At 46.8% G+C, this 19,730-nt stretch overlaps 1 protein-coding gene and 1 non-coding gene across 2 annotated transcripts in view; both read left to right on the top strand.

The window, feature by feature from the left end:
• Positions 1 to 19,730, top strand: part of LOC126416244 (zinc finger and SCAN domain-containing protein 22-like) — a 768,818-nt gene that overhangs the window by 122,183 nt on the left and 626,905 nt on the right. The window lies entirely within an intron of this gene.
• On the top strand, positions 14,544 to 14,618 carry Trnat-ugu (transfer RNA threonine (anticodon UGU)). Its single transcript has one exon. It is a non-coding gene; the product is annotated as a tRNA-Thr (tRNA).

The following is a 19,730-nucleotide window of genomic DNA, read 5'->3' as shown; positions in this document are numbered from 1 at the left end:
TAGCATCCATGTAATGGACTGACCTGCACGGAGTCCTGATCCGAATCCTATAGAACACCTTTGGGATGTTTCGGAACGCCGACGTCGTGCCAGGCCTCACCGACCGACATCGATACCCCTCCTCAGTGCAGCGCTCCGTGAAGAATGGGCTCTCATTCCCCAACCTTCCAGTACCTGATTGAACGTATGCCTGCGAGAGTGGAAGCTGTCATCAAGGCTAAAAGTGGGCAACACCACACTGAATTCCAGCATTACCGATGGAGGACGCCACGAACCAGTAAGTCATTTTCAGCTAGGTGTCCGGATACCTTTGAACACATAGTGTAGTACACAGGTGATTCAAGTTAAAAGGTTCACGACATGATTATGGCCGCACGACGGGAATTAACAGACTCTGAAAGCGGAATGGAAGTTGCAGCTAGATGAATGGGAGATCCTATTTCGGAAATCGTTAGCGGCTCAATATTCTGAGATCTACAGAGCCAAGAGTGTACCGAGAATACCAGGTTTCAGGCATTACCCGTCACCAGGGACAACACAGTGGCCGACGGACTTCACTTAACGACCGAGAACAGTGACGTTTGGGTAGAGTTGCCATCGTGTGATGTTCGACGAACGTATCCGTAAGGTCAGTACAGCGAAATTTGGTGTTAAGGGCCATGGCAACAGACGAGCGACGTGAGTGCCTTTCGTAACAGCACGACACCGTCTTCAGCGTAGAAAACTGGAAACCTTTGCCTGGTCAGATGAATCCCGACTACAATTGGTAAGAGCTGATGGATGACAGGTTTCGAGTGTGAGGTAGACCCCACGAAGCCATGGACTCAAGTTGTTATCAAGGCACTGTGCAAGCTGGTACTGGCTCCATAATGTTGTTGACCGTATTTACGTGAAGTGGACTGGGTCCTCTGGTCCAACTGAACCGATTACTGACTGGAAATGGTTATGTTCGGCTACTTGCAGACCATTTACAGTCATTCATGGACTTCATGTTCCCAAAAAACGATGAAATTTTTACCGATGTCGATGCGCCATGTCACCGGGTCGCAATAGTTCACAGTTAGTTTGAAGAACATTCAGGATAGTTCGAGCGAATGGTTTGGCCACCCAAATCGCCTGACATGAGCCCCAGCGAACATTTATGGGACATAATGGAGAGGTTAATCCATGCGAAAAATCCTGCACCTGTAACACTTTCGTAATTACGGACGGCTAAAGTGGCAGCATGGCTCATTTCTCCAGCGGATTTCCAACAACTTGTTGAGTGCATGCAAGGTCGAGTTGCTGCACTACACTTGGCAGAGGGAGATCCGACACGATATTGGGAGATATCACATGACTTTTGTCACCTCACTGTACATTTAGTCCAGCAAACCTCCAGCATCTTCGCCTCATCTGAAAAATAGGTTCTGAAAAATACTCGTTGACTACAACTGTCACTCCCTCGTTTGATGAAAATTTCTTCTCAGCAAGCCAAAGTTTCAATTTAGGTTTGAAATGGCTCCAAGCAGTATGGGACTTGACATATGAGGTCATTAGTTCCCTAGACTTAGAGCTACTTAAACCTAAGAACATCACACACATCCAGCAGCGCTCAATTTAGGGAAAAGAAAGAAGTCACTTGGGGCTAAGTCTGGTGATTAGAGTGGAGAGGAATCAAGTCAAAGGTCATTTCTTTCGCCGGCCGCGGTGGTCTAGCGGTTCTAGGCGCTCAGTCCGGAACCGCGCGACTGCTACGGCCGCAGGTTCGAATCCTGCCTCGGGCATGGATGTGTGTGATGTCCTTAGGTTAGTTAGGTTTAAGTAGTTCTAAGTTCTAGGGGACTGATGACCACAGATGTTAAGTCCCATAGTGCTCAGAGCCATTTTTTTTTCATTTCCTTCTTTTTTCTTTACCAACCCAACCGTGGTCTTTTTTCAGACGGAGCTTGTATCAACCACCCAACAATGGAGCGTAATAGTGTCCGGTTATGGTTCTGCGTTTTTTCAAGTAATCCATGGTCATGGAAATCCCAAGAAAACAGTGGCCATCCCCTTACTAGCCGACAAAATAGTCTTTGCCTTCTGCGCCACACTTTCACGAGCTTTTTTTCTTTGTTTTGACCGCCGTTTTGACTCTGGTGTGTAATGATGGATGCAGGTTCCATCATCAGTCACAAATCGGTGCAGATAGTTCAAAAAAAAATGGTTCAAATGGCTCTGAGCACTATGGGACTTAACTTCTGTGGTCATCAGTCCCCTAGAACTTGAACTACTTAAACCTAACTAACCTAAGGACATCACACACATCCATGCCCGAGGCAGGATTCGAACCTGCGACCGTAGCAGTCGCGCGGTTCCGGACTGAGCGCCTTAACCGCGAGACGGTGCAGATAGTCTTGCGGATTGTGTTTAGACACAGCCAGACATGGTGCTGGAATGTAGCGCCAGATGCGCTTTTGGTCGACTTTGAGCTTTCGCAATACCTCTCCCGCATATAGCTTCTTTATAGCCAGTGATCCGTGCAGGATATTATGCACAAGCTCAGATGAGATGCCTACAGTATTAGCAATTTCTAGAATTTTTATTCGGCGGTTTTGCATTAGAATCTTATGGGTTTTGTCAATGCTTTCCCTTGTGGTGACCTCAATTGGACGGCTAGAACGCGCTTCCCCACCTCGCTTGTCCGGCAACGATATCCGAACACGATTAAATTCATTAATCCAAAACTAAATGCTCCTTAGTGATGGTGCAGAGTCCGTGTGAACTTCATCCAATTCTGTTTTGATTTTTACAGCAGTGCGTCTCTTCAACTGAAAACTTTTAATAACAGCACGAATCTCGGTTTTCTCCATTTTTAATCGCAGTCGACACACTGACCGATTCAGACGGCGATCAGCATTGAGCTGTACGCCACAGATTGTTGAAATTCTTTGTACGATCCTTGGAACAATCAAGCTTAGCAACGATGAAAGCTCAACAAAAATATTCCATTCTTTCATGGAAATTTACCAGTCTTATCAAACCACCTTTATTCCTGTATTCCCGTCTTTCCCTGAATATTTTTGTACTTCCTCCTTTCGTCGATCATTTGAATTATTTCTTCCCTCTTATGCTACCCGAGGTTTCATGGGAGTTAAAACAAAATAGCACGATGAAACAGGCACGCCGGCCGGTGTGACGGTGCGGTTCTAGGCGCTACAGTCTGGAATCGCGAGACCGCTACGGTCGCAGATTCGAATCCTGCCTCGGTCATGTATGTGTGTGATGTCCTTAGGTTAGTTAGGTTTAAGTAGTTCTAAGTTCTAGAGGACTGATGACCACAGAAGTTAAGTCCCATAGTGCTCAGAGCCATTTGAACCATTTGAAACAGGCACACATACAAACACGCACAAACACACACACACATATGTTCGTGAGTGACACGCGACACATTCCTTGACAGTTACAATTTACATCCAACTTTAAAACAAATTCCACAGGTAATTTTTGTCCAAATTCTTCGTAAACAAGAGGATTAGCACACGAAAAGGGAGTGCCTGATGCATGCAGGCCAACTCCATAATCAACCAGTCGGATTCCCCTGTTCTTCGTGGGCGGCCGAAAAAGCTGTGAGTAATATCCTGGAGTTGCCCACAGTCCTAATATGGCGATGTTACCAGCCTGAGTCTATAAAGTTATCGCTGAGAATTTCAAGTTGGCAATGATCCTCACAAACTGTTTCTCTTTACTGAAATCTAGGTCCGGCCAACAGCACGACACTGGTAGTTTGGTAACTGTGTTTGCACAGCTGCGAACTGTAAGATGCACTCTGGAAACAACTATTTAGTCTGTAAGTAGGTTATTGCTTCAGAAGTGCTAATGCAGTAGACATGACCTCCTGTGGAGTTCGGAAAGTGAGCTTGAAGGTGATTATTTTATCTTTGCTTGTGTCAATAGTATTGCAATATGTTACTGATGCAAACATTCTCTGTCTGAACTATTATTAAGTACATTTCTTCAATTTTGTAAATAAAATCGCCTTTTTATTGCTGCTCTGTGTTTTATTTCTTTCAGACGCGTTTCACCTTTTACGTTAAGGCATCTTCAATGGAATCCAGAATGACACAGATTTTTTTTCATATGCGATATTTGTAGGTTTTAAAACAGTTCACGTCTTGTTTTGTAGGTACATAAGTGATTACTTAGTTATTCGAGTCTTTGATTGCATTCTGAGTTTCCTTTCATCTGGTCACATACTGGAGGTCACCCTACAACTTCACTTACGAAACATATGCACATTTCGACATTACGATCTGTTTTCTTCACAATTAGCGCAAAGAACATGCAAACCGTAAAGAAAAATGCTCCTAATCTGAAAATGTGCTTATGTTTCGCAAGTGAACTTATAGTGCTATCAGCAGCATGTGACCTGATCAGAGGACACACAGATGCCACCCAAAAACTTGAATAAATGTAATTAATGACTTATTTACGTGGAAAAAAAGACGTGAACTGTTCTATATTCTACAAATATCATTATAAGTGCCACTCAAGATGCCTTAAAGTAAAAGGTGAAACGCAACTGGGAGACGTAAAAATTACATTGCAGCAAGAAAAATGCGGCTTTTATTTACAAAAAGAATATTTCTGTGCTTGGTGGACTGATGGCCACGCAAACAGACTTCTTACATTTCTTCACGACCGGTGTTTCGGCGTATTCGCTGTTCAAAACTGGAGGTGGTGATCTACTATGTAGAATACCGGACTCTGCCCGGGGAGTTGCCGGGCTGAACCTCGTGTAGAAAGAGTGACTGTTCTTCGTTCCATTCTCTCCAGGTCAGCCCCAGGTATACTCAACGTGCTATCAAGTGAGTACTGGAGACATTTTCGAAGAATGAAAGAGAGCTTAGGAGATTCGCTTGTCAGTCTTCCCCTCCCAGTGCCACGGGCTCAAAAGGTTACACCATGAATCCTGAACAGCACATTTCAAGGCATCCCAGATATGCTCAGTAATGTTCATGTCTCAAAAAATGGCTCAAATGGCTCTAAGCACCATGGGACTTAACATCTGAGGTCATCAGTCTTCTAGACTTAGAACTACCTAAGCCTAACTAACCTAAGGACATCACACACATCCATGCCCGAGGCAGGATTCGAACCTGCGACCGTAACAGCTGCGCGGTCCCGGACTGACGCGCCGGCAATGTTCATGTCTGTGGAGTTTCGTGGCCAGCGTAAGTGTTTAGACACAGAAAAGTATTCCTGGAGCCACTTTATAGTCATACTGGACGTATGGGGTCTCGCATTGTCCTGCTGGAATTTTCCAAGTCCGTCACACTGCACAATGGTCATCAATGGATGCAGGTGATCAGACAGGATGCTTACGTACCTGTCACCTGTCAGAGTCAAATCTAGACGTTTCAGGCGTCCCACATCACTCCAACGGCACGCGCTGCACTTCACTACAGAGCCTCCAGGAGCTTCAACAGTGCCCTGCTGACAGGGTTCATGGATTCATGAGGCTGTCTGCATACCCGTACACGTCTATCCGCTCGACACAATTTTCAACGAGACTCGTCTCACTATGCAACATGTTTCCAGTCATCAACAGTGCAATTTCAGTGTTGACGGGCCCATGCGAGGCATAAAGATTTGTGTCGTGCAGTCATCAAGGGTACAAGAGACGGCCGTCGGCTCCGATAGTCTACATCGATGATGTTTCGTTGAATGGTTCGCACGCTGACACTTGTTCATGGCCCAGCATTGAAATCTGTAGCAATTTGCAGAAGGGTTGCACTTCTCTCACGTTCAACGATTCTCTTCAGTCGTCGTAGGTCCCGTTCATGCAGTACCTGTCTCCGGCCGCAGCAATGTCGGAGACCTGACGTTTTACCGAATTCTTGATATTCACGGTACACTCGTGAAATAGTCTTACGGGAAAATTCCCACTTCATCGCTACCTCGGAGATGCTGTGTGGCATCACTCGTGCGCTGACTACAATACCACATTTAAACTCACTTAAATCTTGATAACCTGCCATTGTAGCAGCAGTATCTGATCTAACAAAGGCTTCAGACACTTGTTGACGACCGCAGCGCCGTATTCTGCCTATATACATAGCTCTATACCTGAATACTCATGCCTATACCAGTTTCTCTGGCGCTTCAGTGCATAATTCGCTTTCCAGATGTCTTATTGGTTCGCTTTAGAGGATACTCAGTGTACTGACTGAATAACACAGGGAGCAGCGTCTCACTCTCCTTTCTATTAAGCCGACCTTAATGCACGAGGCGGCGCCGACGTTTCCGCGACATCGGAGGCGATCCGGAATGAGGCCGCCCCCGTTTCCGGGCAACAGCTCGCCGCGCCGGTAGCCAGAAGTCTCGTCTCCCACACGCGCTGCTCTCCCTGCTCGGCGGTCCCACGCGCAGCCAGGCAGCCAGGGCCCATACGGCACGCTAGGGCGCTGGGCGTAGGGCGCAGGGTGTGCCACCTGCTCGCCTCGCTCGCTGGCCTTCACGCCTCGATAGTCTCCATCGGCCGGCCGAAGCTCCGCTGGCCGAGGCCTGGCGCGAACAACAACGTAAAGAGCCGCGTACACACGTGACAGCACAGCTCGGTGTATACTACATTGCTACCGTTTGAAACATTCATTTTGTGCTTACCTCGGAGCTCCTGGCTTCCGTGGCGTAACGCGCGACGACACAGTCCCATCCGCGGCCCGAAACCACGCGATACGCTAGACATACTTCTCCGCGGATTTAAAAGGATGGCGAACCCGAATGGAATCATTCTAAATAACGGTTGCCAGACCCGCATTGACCTGCGAGACAGGGTTAAACTTCTCACTACTCCTGACGGCCTTGGGAGAGCCAGTCCTGACAAAACTCTACCATCTGATGAGCAAGATGTATGAGACAGACGAAATTCCCTCAGACTTCAGGAAGAATATAATAATTCCAATCCCACAGAAAGCAGGTGTTGACAGATGTGAAAATTACCGAACTATCAGTTTAATAAGTCACAGCTGCAATATACTAACGCGAATTCTTTACAGACGAATCGAAAAACTGGTAGAAGCCGACCTCGGGGAAGATCAGTTTGGATTCCGTAGAAATCTTGGAACACGTGAGGCAATACTGACCCAACGACTTATCTCAGAAGAAAGATTAAGGAAAGGCCAACATACGTTTCTAGCATTTGTAGACTTAGAGAAAGCTTTTGACAATGTCGACTGGAATACCCTCTTTCAAATTCTGAAGGTGGCAGGGGTAAAATACAGGGAGTGAAAAGCTATTTACAATTTGTACAGAAACCAGATGGCAGTTATAGAAAGTCGAGGGACATGAACGGGAAGCAGTGGTTGGGAAGGGAGTGAGACAGAGTTGTAGCCTCTCCCCGATGCTATTCAATCTGTATATTGAGCAAGCAGTAAAGGAAACAAAAGAAAAGTTCGGAGTAGGTATTAAAATCCATGGAGAAGAAACTTTGAGGTTCGCCGATGACGTTGTAATTCTGTCAGAAACAGCAAAGGACTTGGAAGAGGAGTTGAACGGAGGATATAAGATGAACATCAACAATAGCAAAACGAGGATAATGGAATGTAGTCGAATTAAGTCGGGTGATGCTGAGGGAATTAGATTAGGAAATGAGACACTTAAAGTAGTAAATGAGTTTTGCTATTTGGGGAGCAAAATAACTGAGGATGGTCGAAGTAGAAAGGATATAAAATGTAGACTGGCAATGGCAAGGAAAGCGTTTCTGAAGAAGAGTAATTTGTTAACATCGAGTATTGATTTTAGTGTTAGGAAGTCGTTCCTAAAAGTATTTGTATGGAGTGTAGCCATGTATGGAAGTGAAACGTGGACGATAAATACTTTAGACAAGAAGAGAATAGAAGCTTTCGAAATGTGGTGCTACAGAAGAATGCTGAAGATTTGATGGGTAGATCACATAACTAATGAGGAGGTATTGAATAGAATTGGGGAGAAGAGGAGTTTGTGGCACAACTTGACTAGAAGAAGGGATCGGTTGGTAGGACATCTTCTGAAGCATCAAGGGATCACCAATTTAGTACTGGAGGGCAGCTTGGAGGGTAAAAATCGTAGAGGGAGACCAAGAGATGAATACACTAAGCAGATTCAGAAGGATGTAGGCTGCAGTAGGTACTGGGAGATGAAGAAGCTTGCACAGGATAGAGTAGCATGGAGAGCTGCATCAAACCAGTCTCAGGACTGAAAACCACAACAACAACAACAACAACTCCAACGTGAGTAATCAAAGCACTGTAGCAGTCCAACTACTTTCAGAAAGATTCAGAGATCCGAATAGTTGGCTAAACTATTGTATATCAGCGCTTACAGTTCCTACCGGACCCATCCTGGCACCTAACAGCTTCCGCCAACAACACGTAAAAACAAAACAAAAAAAAAAAAGAACAGGAAGGCGCTTCAACGCGAATATTACACTTTTTTCGTATTGATTTTCATCTCTGTGTCATCCAATGCTTCTCTCCATCTTCTCAATCTCTTTTCCAGCTCATCCTTGTTAGTGCTAATACTTCGATGACTATATTGAAAGTAAAGTCTAAGACAAGAAAAAATAAACAAAAGCACCATGAAAAAGTTATGCAGATTAGCCACCAATTGATATTCATACAGCTATCGGCGGAAAATGTGAAATTATAGGCTTTGGTAGCCGGTGGATGAATGTGTGACGATCCAGTGCAGTTTCACTACGCAGCTGTCAGGGATACTAACATCGTAAATGTCGATACGAGGACATGAAGTCATTGCGAATTTCATTCCTTGTACTCAGATGGACTGTAACTATGCATCACAGGCAGGCGCGTGAAAAACACACACATATCCCAACAGTTGAGAGAGGACTTGTGGCTGGGCCCATAGAAATTTGAATATGGGCGATGCAACTATCTGACGATGTTGACAGGGATGGGTGAATCGTGGCCAAACACAGTGTCAAGAAGGAAGTAATCGAGCTAGAGAGACGACAGAAAGGATTTCAGACCCCTGGATTCATCACTGTCATCGATCGGACCTACTACTGATGCTTCGGTACCCACACGGACCATTAGTACCCGACTCACAGGAATGGGGCTGAGCTCAAGGCGGGTATAGCCACCTACCATTGACTTCTGTTCACCGACAAGACCTTTTGTGGAGGTGTCGGGAACATTCGGCCTGGAATCTGCGCCTCGATGACCAGGGAAGACATGTCTGGAGACGCCTCAGACAGCGGTCAGATACCAACCAGACTGTCGCCTTCCACAGGGCCCGACAGCTGAAAGTGACGGTGTGGGCTGCCATTTACTTTCATAGCAGGACCCTTTTCGTTGGCAGTGTCCTGTGGCCAGCTCAGGATGTTGACGATATAACCCGCCAGTTGGACAGAATTTGCCACGATAACCTCCAGGAGGCCATACTACAACTCACTCAATTCCAAGCCGAATAACTGCTTGCATAAGAAGGGCCAGAGGTGGACCAACGCGTTGTTGACTTGCTCTTTTTTCTTGAATAAATTATCCAATTTTTTCTGAAATTGTAATAATTTCTTTGTCTGTAAATGTACATCACCTCTACCGATGGTGTAATTCCTATGCAATGCATTTTTTTCCCTTTTTTTCGCTTAGGGTGTATTACGCCAGACTGTACCAGCGTTGACACGTCTTCACCGTAATTTTTGTACGTTACAGAATGGGAATGACCATCTGAATGTAACTCAATACACAGAGCGTCCTCATGGCAGCACCCAAAAGCTATACGATCCAACACGACCACAAACACGAAACAATCTAGTGTTTCCACCCAACACTGCCACGCAGATACCTGATTAGACAATGAAGAACTGTTCATCTAAAGAGATCGACTACTGAAATAACTTCACTCTGTCAGTCAGAGACTGTGATATGCTTAGCAGTTGAGAGCCAGTATACAGAATGTCTTTGCACTACGTTAGCGATTCACAACTCACACAAAAGAAATGGTTTGAAAGGCAACGTTTGATGAATGGCCTTGACTGGGAAAACTTTTAAGAGGTGTGCTGTTTCTGTCTCTTGATCATCTGTCTTCGAACTGTATACCTCTTTTGTTGTTGTGGAGATTATCGGCAGGAGCTGCTAGGGACCAGATGGAGGTGGTGTATGAACTGTTAGGTCCAGTGTTCGGATCTCGGAATCTGTCTAAAAGTAGTTAGACAGCTATAGGGCTGTAATTATTGACTTTGGTACTATGAGAACGACAGTTCTGTTTCGCACGTCAAACAAAGTCTGGGAACCCTTATTTATTCTGATTTAATAGGGTAGCAGGGCAGAGCATTAATCCGGGTCCAGCTTATAAACGTTACCTAGTAGAAAGGACGAAACGAATATTCCGACAGGGCACCAGCAGTAAACGATTAAGACTGGAAACGAAACAGAGTGTACATAGGCACAGCATCATTCTCTCGTATGTGATATGAAAGTGTCTCGCTCAGCTCAGTCAGTGTACGATAGTGACACGAAGGGGAAACGGAAAAGCAAGGTCCAGCATCGACCTCCGACACAGCAAAGATCGCCGTAAAGCTTCTGATTGATATCTAGCAGAGCAGAGTGACTTGTCTCTGGGAACTGAATTTCGGATGCTGCCAAGACGCTAATACATTTGTGGAGGCAGTAGATGACGTATACTACTCCAACTCATGCGTTATTAAATTTTTCTAGTATTTATTTAAAGCGGGGAAGTGAAACCTGATAGAAATCAGGGTACATCTGAGTGGGATGTTGACTAACGTAACCCCTGATACCAAGACAGTGGTCGTTAATCTCTTCTGAGAGGTCGGTAAGACACGTTCTCGAAAGATACACTCCTGGAAATTGAAATAAGAACACCGTGAATTCATTGTCCCAGGAAGGGGAAACTTTATTGACACATTCCTGGGGTCAGATACATCACATGATCACACTGACAGAACCACAGGCACATAGACACAGGCAACAGAGCATGTACAATGTCGGCACTAGTACAGTGTATATCCACCTTTCGCAGCAATGCAGGCTGCTATTCTCCCATGGAGACGATCGTAGAGATGCTGGATGTAGTCCTGTGGAACGGCTTGCCATGCCATTTCCACCTGGCGCCTCAGTTGGACCAGCGTTCGTGCTGGACGTGCAGACCGCGTGAGACGACGCTTCATCCAGTCCCAAACATGCTAAATGGGGGACAGATCCGGAGATCTTGCTGGCCAGGGTAGTTGACTTACACCTTCTAGAGCACGTTGGGTGGCACGGGATACATGCGGACGTGCATTGTCCTGTTGGAACAGCAAGTTCCCTTGCCGGTCTAGGAATGGTAGAACGATGGGTTCGATGACGGTTTGGATGTACCGTGCACTATTCAGTGTCCCCTCGACGATCACCAGTGGTGTACGGCCAGTGTAGGAGATCGCTCCCCACACCATGATGCCGGGTGTTGGCCCTGTGTGCCTCGGTCGTATGCAGTCCTGATTGTGGCGCTCACCTGCATGGCGCCAAACACGCATACGACCATCATTGGCACCAAGGCAGAAGCGACTCTCATCGCTGAAGACGACACGTCTCCATTCGTCCCTCCATTCACGCCTGTCGCGACACCACTGGAGGCGGGCTGCACGATGTTGGGGCGTGAGCGGAAGACGGCCTAACGGTGTGCGGGACCGTAGCCCAGCTTCATGGAGACGGTTGCGAATGGTCCTCGCCGATACCCCAGGAGCAACAGTGTCCCTAATTTGCTGGCAAGTGGCGGTGCGGTCCCCTACGGCACTGCGTAGGATCCTACGGTCTTAGCGTGCATCCTTGCGTCGCTGCGGTCCGGTCCCAGGTCGACAGGCACGTGCACCTTCCGCCGACGACTGGCGACAACATCGATGTACTGTGGAGACCTCACGCCCCACGTGTTGAGCAATTCGGCGGTACGTCCACCCGGCCTCCCGCATGCCCACTATACGCCCTCGCTCAAAGTCCGTCAACTGCACATACGGTTCACGTCCACGCTGTCGCGGCATGCTACCAGTGTTAAAGACTGCGATGGAGCTCCGTATGCCACGGCAAACTGTCTGACACTGACGGCGGCGGTGCACAAATGCTGCGCAGCTAGCGCCATTCGACGGCCAACACCGCGGTTCCTGGTGTGTCCGCTGTGCCGTGCGTGTGATCATTGCTTGTACAGCCCTCTCGCAGTGTCCGGAGCAAGTATGGTGGGTCTGACACACCGGTGTCAATGTGTTCTTTTTTCCATTTCCAGGAGTGTATTTCTTTGGGCAGTGCTATCAAGAGCTGTCAAGAAGCTCTCACAAGTACTCTGCGTTTTTGCATAAATCTAAAAAACACAACAGACACAATTAACAGAGACATTATTCGTTAATAAAATATTCTCCTTCACTGTTTATAACAATCTGCCAATGCTTAGGCAATTTTTCGACTCGGCAACTGGAGAAATCACGTGGTTTTGAGGGGAAGAACTCGTCGAGCCCTGTTCGGAGCGCATTTTCAACCGGAAAGGAAATTACTTGAAGGTTGTTCGATACAGAGGGGAAATGGCAAGAATCTGAGGGCGCAAGATCGAGTGAATAAGGTGCGTTCGGTATGAGTTCCCAAACCTACTCCTGTATAGTGTTTTTGTCAAACTAGCAGAATGCAGGTGCGAGCTACCGTCGAGTAGCGTCACTTCACGCATTCTTCCCGGTCGTTGTTCTTGGATTGTGTTGCTACACGCTAGTGAAATCAAGGACACAGTAAAACTTCTGCTCACACACCCCTTTATTTTCACACGTCCATTTTACAGTTATAGTTCAAATATATACGCTGCAGAGGGCAGAAGACCAACAGATGGCGTAGGAGTCTTCATTCCCCAACAGATTGCGTCTGCAAGGCGTCTCCATTCTTGACAATAAATGTCAGTAGTGATAGTTACACCCCGGAGAAGCAATTAGTAGTACACCTCACCTCGCTGTTCCACCAGAAGTGTAAGATTATATTTCGTGGATGCACGCAGGTCTTTGTACGGTTAGCTGCTGCTTTGTTCGGGCTCAACCATTCCTTCCTTTTCCATATACTGGCATAGAGACACCATTTTTCGTCACCAGCAAGCATACAAAGTAGGAATGGTCGGTGTTGTTTACGAGATGACTGACGATGAGCAAGCAGAAATGCATATATTATCACCCGCTGATTTTTGTAATTTTGGCGTAGAGCATACGGCACCATTACATCCGACTTTTGAAGCTTCTTCAATGCGTGCAAATGTCGCACGATTCGGGAATTACCAAAGTTCATCACATTTGCCAGTTTTCGAGAACGCTGACATGCATCATTGTGGATTAATGCGGTTTAAACGATCTCCATCAAATGCCCGAAGGTCTTCCTGAACGTGGAGAGTCATTAATGTCAAAACTATGCTCATTAGAATGCGAAAACCATTTTATTGCCGTGCTCTGTCCAGTGGCATTATCCTCATACACGTCGCAAATGTTTCTGGTTGCCTCAGCTGTTGTCACCCCTCTAACGAACTCAAACAGAAGAGTACGTAGGAAATGTTCCGTTTTCTCCACCCGGCTCTCCATTTTCTAGTGTCCACAGTTCCTCTCACTACCTCCAGATGACAAAATGACGATATGAAAACTCAAATAGCAACATTAAACTATAAATAAAACATGACAATCGATAAATAAACTAGCAACAGAAATATCAATTTGCAAAACAAAAATGCTGCGAACTTACGCACCAACCTAATACTACGATGCTTCTGTGAAAAGGGACGATGTTACCGAATTCCGAGGGGTCAACGAAAGCCGAGAGCGCACACGTCACGACGTAATCCCGGATTCCACGCTCGCCGTGTTGCGCCCTTTTCCCGGGGAAAAAAAAGGAAAAGCGTTTGGCACGACCGCGGCCGCGACTGGGGTAGACTGATATATAGTGTGGCGGGTACGACACGGCGGCCACGACCGTTGTTATGAGGTGCGCGGATTAAAAGCGCAGCGAGGAATAAATTGCACGTGCCTCGAGCCGCGCAGCAGCCGCCGTGATCTTCCCTTTATAAATAATCGCCGCTGTCAGCTCCGGAAATTTCGGAGATACGTTCTCGGTAAAGAGCGTAGCGGTATGTGAAGCGCATTAATAACAAGGACGGTGCGGGGGAGGGCAGGCGTAGAGACGCAGAAGGGAGGAGAGGATCTGAGGAAGTTACGGAGGAGGAGGAGAAGTAGCAGTAGGAAGCTACACTATGGCAAGCAGTTACTAGTCGCTGTGCTCGGAGGATTCACACAGCGCGGTAAAGAACTCTAAACATGAAGCTGCAGTCGCCACCTCCACTCCTAAACACGTCCTCGTAAACAAAGCCCCGTCAGCGGAGATGTCTATTTTCAAGTGTCCTCTCCAGAATGTCCAGGAAAAAAACGCGCAAACACAGTCACACGTAAATGAGGACTAACTGAAACCCTCAGCTGCCGACAGGTATTGTTGATATACCTCGATTGTGGACAGTTGGGAATGTGAGTCTCACGCGAAGCGTGCAAGCGATAAGTCCCTGCAGTCGCGCTATTCATCTGTGTCATCGGTGGCTCAGATGGACAGAGCGTCTGCCATGTAAGCAGGAGATCCCGGGTTCGAGTCCCGGTCGGGGCACACGTTTTCAGCTGTCCACATCGAGGTATATCAACAACAACTGTCCGCAGCTGAAGATTTCAGTTAGTCATCATATATTTCAGGGAAAAGCTGCACGGTCATCAACAGTATTCTAATCTTTCGAGAACAGTTACTGTCTTCATATATACAGTCACAGGTGATGCCATCATAGTCGCAGCTATCCTACTCTATTACTCGACAAAGCAAACCGTAGACTCTACCGGGACTAACTGCGGCCGGCCAGTGTGGCCGAGCGGTTCTAGGCGCTTCAGTCTGGAACCGCACAACCGCTACGGTCGCAGGTTCGAATCCTGCCTCGGGCATGGATGTGTGTGATGTCCATAAGTTAGTTAGGTTTAAGTAGTTCTAAGTTCTAGGGGACTGATGACCTCAGATGTTAAGTCCCATAGTGCTCAGAGCCATTTGAACCATTTGACTGACTGCGTCACGTAAATATAGTGCAGTCGCTGTTAAGTTGACCCCTGACAGCTGCAGTGGGCCGGGCGCAGCAGCTTCGTGGGCCTACGCCAACCAACAGAGTAATGCGATTCTGTAAACGTTTCTATGGCAACGCCTCAGTTTTGTCACAGCTCTGTAGACGGCAACTGTTTTATCCTGCTGCCGTCAGCACTCTACAGCTGAAAGCGGGCAACAGCGCTGCGAGCTGTCAGGAATCTTCTTACACCGCTTCGACTATAGTTACATTTTCTCCCCGGTTCAAATTTGTGCGCATTGTTAATTCGCAAGCGGAACAAGCGGAACATGGGAAATGATATCAGGAAATGACGTTTATTGAAGATGAGAAGCAAAAAGTAGTTCAAATGCAAACAGAAACGTGCAAGAAAAATATTAAAGTTGAGTAAAGCGATAGCCTGAAAATTAAGTCAGTGCCAGTGACACGACGCTGCGATTGGAGCTGAAGCCTCTACCCAAACGAAGAAGAAGTGAAAGCAGATACATTATCCTGTTGACGATAGGGACAGTTTTTTATTAGGCAGCAATTTTCATCTCCATCTACATCTGCATCATACTCCGCAAGCCACTTAATGGTGTGTGGTCGAGGGTGCTTTCGGTACCACTATCTGATTCCACCAACCATGTTCCACATGCGAATTGTGCGTGGGAACAATGACTGTCGTTAAGCCTCTGTTTTGGCTCTAATTTCTCGAATTTTCTCCTCGTCGTCAATACGCGAGACGTATGTGGGGGTAAGTAATACGCTGTCTGACTCCTCCTGAAAAGCGCTGTCCCGAAATTTCAGTAGTAAATCACTCCGTCATGCACAACGCAGCTCTTGTAACGTCTGCCAACGGAGTTTGTTTAGCATCTCCGTAACGCTCTCTCGCCAGATAAACGATCCCGTGACGAAAAGCACCGCTCTTCTTTGGATCTTCTCTATCACCTTTATCAGCCCTACCAGACAGGGATCCTAGATAGATGAACAATACTCAAGAATCGGGCGAACAAGCGTCTTATAAGCCACTTCTTTCGTGGATGAGTGACATTTCCTTAAGATTCTTCCGATGAGTTTGAGTCTGGTGTCTGCTTTTATCACTATCTGTTTTATGTGGTCATTCCACTTAAGGTCGCTCTGGATATTTACGCCTAGATATTTTACGGCAGACGCTGTTTCCAGCTGTTTGTCATCAATAGTGTAGCTATACAGTAGTGGATTTCTTTTCCTATGTGTGCGAAATAAGTTACATGTATTTACGTTCAAGGTCAACTGCCAGAGTCTGCACCATTCATCAATTCTCTGCAGGTCGTTCTGCAGATTCTTACTATCTTTTTCTCTTACTATATTTTTTGTAGTATCATGAAAAAGTCAAGGAAATAACAGCGTTCAGAAAACTTCACAGCTCTTGTCGTTTATAAATGGGCTTCAAGGTCAGCAAAGAAGGGTTGACTGTGGCGCTCCAAACAGACGCGCGGCACTCATGACATTGAAATGGTTCAAATGGCTCTGAGCACTATAGGACTTAACATCTGAGGTCATCAGGCCCATAGAACTTAGAACTACATAAACCTAACTAACCTAACGACATCACACACATCCATGTCCGAGGCAGGATTCGAACCTGCGACCGTAGCGGTCGCGTGGTTCCAGACTGAAGAGCCTAGAACCACTCGGTCACTCTGGCCGGCTCTTGACACTGAAGAGGACGTCCTTCGTCACGTAGCAGAAAACCAAGGAGAAGTACTAGAAACATTTCCCTTGCCGTGGGCTCCTAAGATACACAGATCAGAGCTGCACTGAGTGTGTAGGCTACCGTGAAAAGGGAGGTCTGAAAGTGCAACGATCTTGGAAGTTATTTTACATCCAAAAGGTACATTTCCGGACACGGGCTCCATACCAAAACTATCTATGAAGTCTCACCTCTACAAGATTGCAATACTGTGAAACATTGTGTAAAAGTAAAACTAAACTCCGTCCGAACAGGCCTTGGAAGACCCGACGGTACCGACCGGCCGCCGTGTTATCCTCAGCCCACAGGCGTCACTAGATGCGGATATGGAGGGGCATGTGGTCAGCACACCGCTCTCCCGGCCGTATGTCAGTGTCCGAGACTGGAGCCGCTACTTCTCGGTCAAGTAGCTCCTCAGTTTGCCTCACAAGGGCTGAGTGCACTCCGCTTGCCAGCAGCGCTCGCAGACCGGATGGCCACCTATACAAATGCTAGCCCAGCCCAATAGCGCTTAACTTCGCTAATCTGGCGGAAGCCGGTGTTGCCACTGCGGCAAGGCCGTTGGAAAACATTCTGTACAGCGCTTAAGGAATACAACAGTCTGCAGTTGTAAGCGTGTTCTGTTTATTACGGCCGGTGTGTCTTTGACCATCACTTTCTGATGCTCAGTTTTAACCGTGATGATGGTCAATGAGCGAACCGGCCGTAACAAACGTTATGGTCTTACAGATGCGCACCAGAAATTCTTTGAATATTTAATAGTATCAAAGCTTTGATAGTGTTACTTTGCAGTCACAGACAGACAAATATTACTGGATATTCTCTACTCTTCATAGAGGTCACAAAAGTGGTGACAGATCGTGTGTTAATGTTACGTATAATCCATCTTGACTGCAAAATTGTTTTTTATTCATATGAACTGTGGTGTCACCTCCAGACACCACACTTGCTTGGTGGTAGCCTTTAGCCGTTAGTATACGTCGGACCCGCGTGTCGCGTGATTGCAGACCGAGCGCCGCCACACGGCAGGTCTAGTCTAGAGACTCCCTAGCACTCGCCCCGGTTGTACAGCCGACTTTGCTAGCGATGGTTCACTGTCTACATACGCTCTCATTTGCAGAGACGACAGTTTAGCACAGTCTTCAGCTACGTCATTTGCTACGACCTAGCAAGGCGCCATACTCAGTTACTATAATGACTATCTTCAAGAATGTCTTCTGAACAGATAATATTGTGAATCATGTACCGTCAAGAGCGACGTTCATCATGAATGGATTAAAGTTTAGTATCAAACTAATTTCGTCCGCTTTCTGAATTCTCATCCCTTGTAATGTTCCAGACCTCACGTCAGTATAGTTCTTCCATCCTCACGCCAGCATGCGTGAGCTAAAACGCGTCCATTTCGGCCTCCACTCGTAACACCGTGTTGGTTCTACTGCTAATACAAAATTACCAGTTTCGGTTCATCCTGAACCATCTTCAGACCTGATATTTCAGTTACAGGAGTAACCCGTCCAAATCCAGCAACTTTCACATGCTGCGTCACAATCAAGACGGATTATACTTAACATTATAAATCACTGATTGCTGCTATCCCATCAGACATTATGTCTGTTCTTGCAAAGATCGTGTCTTCTTCTTCTCTCCTACTGGCTACGACAACAGAATGTCAGAGTTTAAATTCTTTGGTCACTAGGCCTCGCATCTGGATGTTGCATCATATCGTCAGATATGCGACGAGAGCGGCACGACCCACCTCCGGCTTGTGCTGTATGCGATGAGAGAGGTAGGCCATTCTCACCTGCTGGTGGTTCCACAGCAGGACGGGCAACGGCGCTTCCTGCCTGCCTGCCTCTTCAGGAAGCAATTTATTTCTCTGACGCGGCTGGCGGCGTCGCAGACAGGAAATGAGCGCCGTCCGCGATTTGTGACCACTGCTCCGCAGGAAGGGAGTGGCAGCCACTCGACGCTCACCTCGGATAAAAGGTGCCGTCTAGCGTAGCGTCTCCGTCAGCGCACTGCAGTTATCTTTCCTTGTGGTTCAGTAGGCGTGAAGTAACGGTGCATCAGGCGACGGACTGGAACCACTGTCTTTTCCTCTTTTATTTCTTTAGATTCATTAGACTATCGAGAGCTCTAAAGGTTTTAAGCGCTTCTAGCGAAACTCTTGGGACAGTTACTGTGGTGTCACCGCCAGACACCACACTTGCTAGGTGGTAGCCTTTAAATCGGCCGCGGTCCGTTAGTATACGTCGGACCCGCGCGTCGCCACTATCAGTGATTCTAGAGAGATTCCCTAGCACTCGTCCCAGTTGTACAGCCGACTTTGCTAGCGATGTTTCACTGACTAGATACGCTCTCATTTACTACGACCTAGCAAGGCGCCATATTCAGTTACTATAACCTGAAGAGATAATATTGTGAATCATGTACCGTCAAGAGCGACGTTCATCATAAATGGATTAAAGTTAAGTATCAACTAGCTACGTCCGCTTTCTGAATTCTAATTCCTTGTCATGTTCCAGACCTCACGTCAGTATAGTCCTTCCCTCCTCACGTCAGCCTGTGTGAGCTAAACGCGTGCATTTCGGCCTCCAATAATAACACGCTGTTGGCTCTTCAGCCAACCCAACAGTTACTCTTAAAATCGCATATATGTTGCTGGTTTTTAGAATGAGCCTGACCACAGCTTGCAAGATGGTGGAAATGAAAAGAAATTAAATGCTGAACCCTGATACGCGTCGTTGGTGTGGTTCTCAGTACGAAGTCTAGTTTCATGCAACTGTGCACGCCAGTCTGTCCTGTGCGGGCCTCTTCGTCTGTCTTAAGACTTAGTTTTCCTTTACAATTTTTACCATCCATAAGTCCCCCAATTCCCTCCACTGCCATTTACAAAATAGCAATCGACGATTCCTTGATGTCTAGA

The sequence above is a fragment of the Schistocerca serialis genome, chromosome 8 (assembly GCF_023864345.2).
Source record: "Schistocerca serialis cubense isolate TAMUIC-IGC-003099 chromosome 8, iqSchSeri2.2, whole genome shotgun sequence".
Classification (NCBI taxonomy): domain Eukaryota; kingdom Metazoa; phylum Arthropoda; class Insecta; order Orthoptera; family Acrididae; genus Schistocerca; species Schistocerca serialis.
Note: the sequence above shows the minus strand (reverse complement) of the source record. Positions and strands in the feature narration are given on the sequence as shown.